The following is a 9,843-nucleotide window of genomic DNA, read 5'->3' on the forward strand; positions in this document are numbered from 1 at the left end:
AGTAGAACCCATTGACTGGTGACAGCTGGCTCTCGGCTCCCGTTTACATTATAAATACTCATTAGCGGAACCGATTTAGAAACATCTTGGCTATTTAAAGAGTCAGACAAGCTCGATGTCTCAGCACAACTAGACTCAGCTCTGCTGCCTCACACAATAGCTCAGTGTTCCAGGACAAGCTGAGCTACTGCTTTTTCACTTATACTAAAAGGTGAACTTGCTCTTTGAGGCCCAGAACACATGTCAGAACCTCGACATGAAGCCAGAAGTCGAGCCAGTCAGCTGTATTTGCAGTGATGGTCTGGCAGAACCATTTCCTTGAATGATACACTCGAGGTACTGAATGTAAATGTATTTTAAGCGCTCTGACCCGGAGTCCTGCTCTAATGTTTATTTAATGTAGTGAACGACTCTTTGGCTCACAGCCGCTGACACGCCCTTAACCTGAGCTGTGTCTTCACTGCCTGCACACCCACAAAAAGAGGGTTTAAGCCAACCAGTCCATGTGTCTCTGGCTCCTGAGGTCACAGTCTTGGCCTCTGTGTCCTGACTCAGGTCAACACTCAAAGCCTAAGGTCTCACTCAGCCAGTCAGTGAACCATCTCACCACCTCAATGATCTGCTAATGACCTGGACTTTGTTTTGGCCTGAATCTAAAATAGCTTAATGGGTGTAAAGTCTCAGCCATGGCTAAATGCTTAAATCATTTTGGACCAACTATGTGCTTCTAGTAGATTGGAATCTGTCATTTGTGGGCCTCCATTCCTTACATCTGGAGTTAGTCAGTAAATATGAGTCTTCAATGAAGCAATAACTCAATCGGAATTAAATATGACTGCCAGAAACCAACTTGAGTATGAAAAGCATCGGGTTCCAATACTCAAGAGCAGAGTTCCCTATAGAAGTGCAGTGGAACTTCTCAGAACAGCCAGCATCTAAAGCAGACACTGTAAAAAGTCATTTGTCTCCTTACTTAACCTTTTTACAGCCTTGGGCCTGACAGTGGCCCAAAGTTTAACTACCCACCTCTATAACCTAAGAATAGCTCAACCAGTTGGTCCCTGTAGTTGCTGAATAATAAGCCTAAGGCCCAGTCCCATTTCACCCCACACGCCTACCATGAGCCCTTAGCCCTCCGTTTTGCGCATGCACGCCTAGGGGGTAGGGCGTCTCGGTTTTTGTTGAGGTAGATGGGTGTTAGGGTTACATGAACCTCCAAACGGAGGTTTTTCAGAGACACTCCAAACAGAGTGATGTGAGAAAACAAGAAAGAAACGAGACCAAAGAAACCCACAAAAGCGAGTATTTTCTCTGTTAAAAACAGGATAACCACTGTTTTGTCTTAGTTTAATGTTATTTTAATGTATTATGGTCTTTTTCTTCAAAACAAGCATTAAAAAATCACTAATAGTATACTAAAGCTAGCTAGCTAACTTTCCCATTCCACCTTAAATAGCCCAGCAGCTCTGATGCCTGAAGCGCCAGAATGTAACTGCTACTCCAATTAAGGTGGAGCAGGAAAACTTGAATGAGAAGCTGGTGAATATCTGACTTCAGCATATCTTCATATAAGTGACAAATTAGAGGTGGGCGATAATAAATAATTGCCCCCTTCTTTGAAGCCGTATGATCCCTAAATGTAACTAAAGCCCAGCAGTGAGGAGCCGAACTTTCCCCTCCTCTGCTGCCACTGCAGATGGGCAGGGTCGCCTACAGAGCAGCGCTAGTAGCTGTTAATGAAGTGATGCTCTTTTATTTGAGGGTCCCATTTCATAGAGGAAGATTTACCCGTAACCTTGTAACTCAGAGCCAAATTGACACAGGAAAACAAGGGGTAGGGCTAGAAAACAAGTATTGTTACTGGGCCTTAGTGTGTAATGAGCCTGGGATGTTAAAGCGTTAAAATATACAATGAACTCAACACATTTTGGCGAAGCTTGCTAAGATGATAGATCTCAAATAGCTCCCTGATGTTCATGCATGTGTCCAAGTACACGGATTTGACTACATATAAGCAGTTTCCACTCAAGTGTTTACCTGCTGTTGCTGGTGTTTCAGGCCTCAGTGAGTTGATTTGGAGTCTTGGACTGTGTTCACTGCTCTACTATCAACACAGCCTCTTGAATCACAGAGCAGAATTCTGACTCATCATCACCTCCATGGACACAGTGGACTTCACTAAAGGTACAACACAAACAAGTCTGGAGTCCCAGCTGGTGATCATAATGCATAATTACAAGAGATGAAGCACAGAACACCGTGTTTCTGGATCTTTCCATACGGGTGCTGCAGGGCGAAGGGGAAGCCCAACTTCCTCCCCAAAGGAGCGCCGCGCTGATGGTGAACACAGACACGCACAGCAATGTGATGTCCAGACCAGCTGTTCCTGCCCAAACGAGCAAAACAAAGCCGGAGGAACACAGCAGAGCTCTAGCAGACCGGAGCGATGGAGAAGCGCTCAGTATGACTGTGTTCTTCGCATGCTGATGTACTTACATCCAGTTAGATCGGCGGCTTCAGAGCAGCGGCTTCAGAGTGAGGAACTGCAGGGCCGACCAGCAGGAAAGAGAGCTGACTCAGGCTACTTATAACTAAGGCCATTGATAATATTAGTGTTACTGTACTCATGTTAATGTACTCTCACACCAGCCAATTATCACTATCGCTACATAATTAGCAGTTACTCCACACACTTAAAATAATCATTCTTCAAGGGTTCTTCTGTAAAGAAAATGGTTCTATATAGACTTTCATGAACACTTGAAAAAATGTTGGCATGGCTAAAAGGTTCTCTGCATTGTGAAAGACAGTGGTAGACGAAGCACACGCACCATGCGCTTGACTAGAAGTGGAGGTACCCAAGGTAAAATATTACTACAGTAAAAGTACAAGTTCCTCCCTTTAGACCTCCACTTCATGTACTAAAGTATTTACCTTCAAATGTACTTAAGTATAAAGTAAAAGTACTAAAAGAGTAATTCTGGCTCTGATCTGGTCCTGTTATCATTTTTATAACCAGACTGGCTTCATGAACTCATTTCAGGTGAAAGTCCTCCAGCGTCTCTCTTGGTAAACCAGTCTTTTAATAGAACGTCATTAATTAGTGACGCTGACGTCTATTAAAATGATCAGAAGCACAAAACACTGAAGGTAAACAGTTTCCATCAGGGAGAACCGAGTGGCTCTGAAATCACTTTTTACACACAAGCAAAGTTTCAGTTTCAGATTTATTTACAACTTAGTTCCAAGTTTAAGTTGAATAAAAACTGGCTTTAAACTCAGGATCACAGATGAGCTCCTTTACTATGTTGATCTGTAGGCGTCTGTTCATAAACATAAACCAGCCCAAACTCATTTACTATAAAATGAAATGGTGTTTGTAGAAATTCAGAAAAAAGCCGCAACAAAGTGACCGCTGGGCCCTGATTGGTGCTCTGGGTTTGCACTTCTTTCGTTTTGACATGTTACGTTTTTATTCACGCAGAAACCAAAAGGAACCACAGATTTCTCAGATATTTGAAAGTAAAAAGTCGCCCAAAATGGAAAAACTTCAGTAAAGAACAGATACACAAAAAACGACTTAAGTACAGAAACCAATTACACTGTGAAAGAGTTCTTCAGACTGATGGATAATGTGCTGTAGATCGCTCTATATAGAACCTTTTTGAAAAGGGTTCTGCATAGCACCAAAAGGATTCTTCTAATGTTTTGATATCAGGCTTGTTACAATAGAAGAACCCTTTTAAGCGCCATATAGAACCAACTACAGCACATTCTCAATCAATCTGAAGAACCTTTCACAATGCAAGCAACCTTTTATTTATGCAAATAGTTCTTTGAGTGTTCATGGTTCTATATAGAAACATTTTCTTTACTAAATGACTCTTGAAGGACCATCATTTCTAAGCGTGCAGTTATCAGCCAAGCGAAGTGTTCATGCTCATGTATTTCAGGGAGAATGTGCTGTAAATTGTTCTGCACAGCACCCAAAAGGGTCAAAGACCTACCTGACCTTGCAACATTTAGGTTCTAAATCTAGATGGGGAGATAAAATGAACATTGTTGCTTTAAAATTCTGCACAGCTCGATGCCAAATGGGTAACACTGGACTCAAGTGGTGTTTCCTACAGCTGAATGGAAATCTTTCCATGCTTTGCAAGGTTTCCCTGTGCAACCATTCAGAGTCCATATGATGGATGCCCGAGATGTTGGAACAGCTCACCTTAAATAAGAACAGTGCACACTAGAAAAATCACTCCTGGGGTGGGACATCTGTGTGGATCATTTCTGTGCATAAATCAGGCATTAAGATTCAAACAAAATGAATCAGAGTGGTTTGATGTGAAATTATTCATTATAGAGAAATTTACAGACTCAGATCTCTTTACAGTGGTGGTGATAGGAACCAGGGCTCACCATGTCTACAACACAAGTATAGCCATAGTGGTGGTGATAGGAACCAGGGCTCACCATGTCTACTACACAAGTATAGCCATAGTGGTGGGGATAGGAACCAGGACTCACCAAGTATACAACACAAGTATAGCCATAGTGGTGGTGATAGGAACCAGGGCTCACCATGTCTACAACACAAGTATAGCCATAGTGGTGGTGATAGGAACCAGGGCTCACCATGTCTACAACACAAGTATAGCCATAGTGGTGGTGATAGGAACCAGGGCTCACCATGTCTACAACACAAGTATAGCCATAGTGGTGGTGATAGGAACCAGGGCTCACCATGTCTACAACACAAGTATAGCCATAGTGGTGGTGATAGGAACCAGGGCTCACCATGTCTACAACACAAGTATAGCCATAGTGGTGGTGATAGGAACCAGGGCTCACCATGTCTACAACACAAGTATAGCCATAGTGGTGGTGATAGGAACCAGGGCTCACCATGTCTACAACACAAGTATAGCCATAGTGGTGGTGATAGGAACCAGGGCTCACCATGTCTACAACACAAGTATAGCCATAGTGGTGGTGATAGGAACCAGGGCTCACCATGTCTACAACACAAGTATAGCCATAGTGGTGGTGATAGGAACCAGGGCTCACCATGTCTACTACACAATAGTAGTTCCTATCACCACCACTGTGAGCAATTCTGACTGTACTTTTCTCTCTGGAAGAGAGCGTTTCACACCAAACCTCTCTGAACGGCTCTGTTTACATCTCAACCATCTAATTACGCAGAGCCTTTGAAGAACCTGTGGAATTTTCCTTTAATGAAATCAGCAACAAACCTATTACACTGTTTTATTATCTCCATTTTTAGGAAAACAGTTGCACATTTGCCAATTATTTCCTCAAACCGTATCCACAGATTTTGCAGATGTGCGATGAACACATTAGACGTTGAAGTCTTTGTCCGCGGCTCTAAACCAACACACCTGCTGCATGTCCACAGCGAGATAGTGGAGAAACATATGCTGTTCATTCTGCACTATATTTCTCTCTCTTAGCTTACTAACCCCACATTTTCAACCAGAGGGGCAACAATCACATTTAATGCCTTCAAGCTTCAGGATTTGGGTCCTGTTAGGGTTTTTAAGTTTTTAAGCGTCTTTCATCAGCTCTGCCCAAACAATCTGCTCCTTTGAACTGCTGGAGGAAGAGAGCAGACGTCCCGTTTATCATCAGTCCAGATGTCTATTAATGACCCCATCATGAATTCAATATTAGCTTTTTAAGGGCTGAAGAAAGAGCCAGACTGAAGCCAACTGGTATGCATTAGCACTCACCACCCTCCTCTAGAACACTCTAGAAAACATTGAGCTTAATTAATCTGGATTCACTGGTGAGCAAACTCTGGGCTTCGGCTTAGGCTAACATTGAGCTAAACTCACCCCTTCACTTAAAGGGGAGTTTTCAAAATGTGCATGTAAACAAAACACTGACACGTAAACGAAGTCATTCGGAGTGGTTTGATGTGACTTGGTTCATTATAGAGAAGTTTACAGACTTCTTTACAGTGGTGGTGATAGGAACCAGGTATCGCCATGACTACAACACAAATATAGACATTTTATTTACTGTCAAAACCACCAGTGAACCTCCACGAGTCTTCTGAGTTTTATATGTAATGTTGATGGTAAAATAGTGATAAATCTGGAAAAAAAGGTTTCTTTGGGAACTATTTTGCCTCATAATGCGCCGCATGTACCCCTCCACCATGAACGAATGAAAAAAATTAAAAACATCTCAAAACTATTGTAAAACCATGTATCAGGCGTCAGAATTCATAACTATTTCATGTAATAACTTTCTGTGATGGAGCTTTCAGAGGCATTAATCTCTTCAGATGGCTGGTTCCCATCACCACCACTGTGAGCAATTCTGATTTGGTCATTTTGACAGAAATGGAGCCCAGCCTGTCAAACGCACCACTGAGTGACTTTGTTTTATGGCTTAACCATTTCATTGCACAGATTTTTTTGAATTGGTAGAATTCCCCTTTAAATAAACGGCTGTGCAGAACGATGCAGACAGATCAAGCTTCTTGTCAAGGAAGTTAAAAAGTCAAACTGTAGAGAAATTGGTGGGAAAGTGGTCACCTCTTTTTGCAGGCTTCAGCTGCCTGTCTCTAAATATGGTAGTGACAGGGGCAGAACTTCCAGCACTCCTTGTGGTTTTGGTAGGTTTCATTAATTGTGTTGGCTTGACAACGGGAACAGGGCACCGACTGCATTTATAGTTTCATACAAAAAAATGTAAACAGGACTATCACTCATGTACTGTACATGTAAGTGACCACCTGGGATACCATAGCTTTGGCATAGCAACTCCTTTGCAACTTCTGTACCTGGTTTTAGCAGGACAGCGATCCACCACCCTGTAGGTTTCACCTCCAACACAAATCTAACACACCTCACCAGCTAATCAACAACGTCTGAAGGCTGTAATGAGCTGGATCAGGTGAGGTGGGTTAGGCTTGAAGCTGAGGTCTGCAGGAAGACAGATCTCCAGCAGGAGGGCTGGTGAGCACTGCGAAGATGTTCCGCTGAGATGGTTAAAGCAGAAAGTCAGGAAATAGCATGCAGAGTGCAGCCTTAGACGAAGCTCGCTGAGCTGTTCTCCCCCCAGTACATGGTGATGAGAACTGCAGAGACTCAACTTCCCCAGCCCCTCAGCAGCACCGCTCAAAAACACCCTGCTGAGCCAAAAACATCAGCAACACAAGGATGATGGAGGAGAGAGAGAGAGAGAGAGAGAGAGAGGGACAGAGAGGGACAGAGAGAGAAAGAGGGACAGAGAAAGAAAGAGGGACAGAGAGAGAGAGACAGAGAAAGAAAGAGGGACAGAGAAAGAAAGAGGGACAGAGAGAGAGAGAGAGAGAGAGAGAGAGAGAGAGAGAGAGAGAGAGGCTTTTAAAATAAGTGAGTTAATTACTATTAATACATAGTTATCGTTGTACACATGTAGATACGGGGTTTGGAGGTACACACACACACACACACACACACACACACACACGCACAATCACACCTAGAGGCAATTTAACACGTCCATTCAACCTGACTGCATGTCTTTAGACCGTGAGAGGAAACCAGAGAACCCAGAGGAAACTCACGCAGACAGAGGGAGAACCTGCAAACTCCACACAGAGAGAACCCTGGCCGGGAATCAAACACCGGCCCTTACTGCTGTGAGGCGACAATATTATTATTATTATGCCGCTAAAACGATAATAACCGAGAGCCAATTACAACTGAAAGAAATGACTAAAGAAGCAAAGAAACAAGCTGCCTAACAAGGCAGAGTCAGTTAATGCTGCGTCTTTACTCAACCCCAACTAATTACACACTTAACACACGTGTGTGGGGGGCAGGTGGGGAGTGGTCCGTCCCTCACCATAACTGAGGACCCTGCCCAACACATCGGCTCTGTAATTAGCGAACACAGAAAAGTGTCATTTCAGCCATTAAGCCTGCTGTCAGTCCTCGAGAGACGCAGATCACACAGAGTCAGGAGGAAACACAGCACTACTACCACTCCTACACTAATAATACTAATAATAATAATAATAATAATAATAATGGGTCACATCCTTGAGCAACAGCAGCGGTGGATGATTTGTGTCTACCTACAGAGATAAATGATACGTGGTGACATAGAGCGGACACTGAGTTACACAGTCATATATTCAGGCAACCCTGGTCAAATTCCACGTCCTCTGCAGAGACACACTTCCATATGACATTTTTCTGAAACTTTTAGGACACAATTTCTCTTTATTTACTGAGTTTAACATATAAAACATAAAAAATACACCAGCCATAACACAACATCCTGACCTCCTCCTCGTTTCTACCCTCACTGTCCACTTTATCAGCTCCACTTACTGTATATCTGCACTCTGTAGTTCTACAGTTACAGACTGTAGTCCATCTGTTTCTCTGATACTCTGTTACCCTGTTCTTCAGTGGTCAGGACCCCCATGGACCCTCACAGACCAGGTGCTATTTAAGTGGTGGATCATTCTCAGCACTGCAGTAACACTAACGCTGTGTTAGTGTGTGTTGTGCTGGTATGAATGGATCAGACAAAGCTGTGCTGCAGGGCACTGGGTTTGAGGTTTTAGTATATATGTATAATGTGCCATAATGTTTGCACAGGCAACGTGTGTTTTATTGTGCTTATGAAGTTTAATTTTTCTTCCCATGTTTTAAACTAAGCAAGAAAAACCGCTATTGTGTTTTAAACTAAGCGGAAATACAGTATGTTCTGGATGTGCTACCTCATTTTCACTTAGCAAATCAGCAACAACCAGAGCCTAAACCTCTGCAGATGACTGTGAGTGAACTTTGCGGGTGGAAAATCAGTCCCTAAGGTTCAGTCTGACTGGAAAAAGACGAGTGTCTTCCGGGACAGAGCTGTGTTGGAGGGCTGGGTGGAACAGAGCGGTGATTAGGAGAACAGATGTAAAGTGCAGGTTAACCTGCCTGTAAAAACAAGCCTCAGCCTCACTGATGCTTCACACTGGCACACAGATAAGAGACAGAGAGCTTTATAGTTTCCTGAACATTCACAATTAACAGTTCTGAAAACACCAGAAGACGCCGCCGGCGTGGGTGAGAAACATGAAGGAAACACATACTTGCATACACACACACACACACACACACACACACACAAATGCCTGTTTTAATGCCTTCATTGCAGGGTATCCAGGTTTCAGTGTCAGGAAAAAAGCACAAGGCATATAATTAACAGAAAACGACACAGAAGCCTCAACAACTAAATATAATATCAAATCTAACACATATCAGTGTTTAGTGAGTCACTGTTTACCTATATTATGGCTTCCGTTCTTTCCAGGAGGCTCGCTTTCAGTTCCTCAAAGAATCTGCAGACACGCCTCCGAAGTTCAGTCTTAGAAGCTGGTTCATCCTTTTCTGAAGTAATCAAACCCATTCAGTGGTGCTGAGGTCTGGACTCTGGGGTGGTCAGTCCATCGTTCAGCTTCTTTGTTTGATGTGTCCATCTCCTTTTCTCAGTGAGGTTCTTCTTGATCAGCTACACGTCCTTTCAGACCCACAGCGCTAAGTGGTCTTCTCCCAGTGGAAGGATGGACAGAAGCACCTGTGGGTGTTTTCAGATCTGAAGCAGCTTGATGTTCTCCTCACTTCATCTTCCTTGCTGTACTGATACAACAGCAGCTGCACAAAACATCTATTACAGACACCACCGCAGAGAGATTTCTCCTGACAACATCTCCACAGCATTCCCAGCATATCCCTCAACACTTATTAACAGTGTGCATGAAATTCCAAACAGATCCCTGGTGAACAGGCCTATGACAGTGAAGAATTGCCATAAAGGAACCGACCTCAG

This window comes from Pygocentrus nattereri, chromosome 9 (assembly GCF_015220715.1).
Source record: "Pygocentrus nattereri isolate fPygNat1 chromosome 9, fPygNat1.pri, whole genome shotgun sequence".
NCBI classification, from domain to species: domain Eukaryota; kingdom Metazoa; phylum Chordata; class Actinopteri; order Characiformes; family Serrasalmidae; genus Pygocentrus; species Pygocentrus nattereri.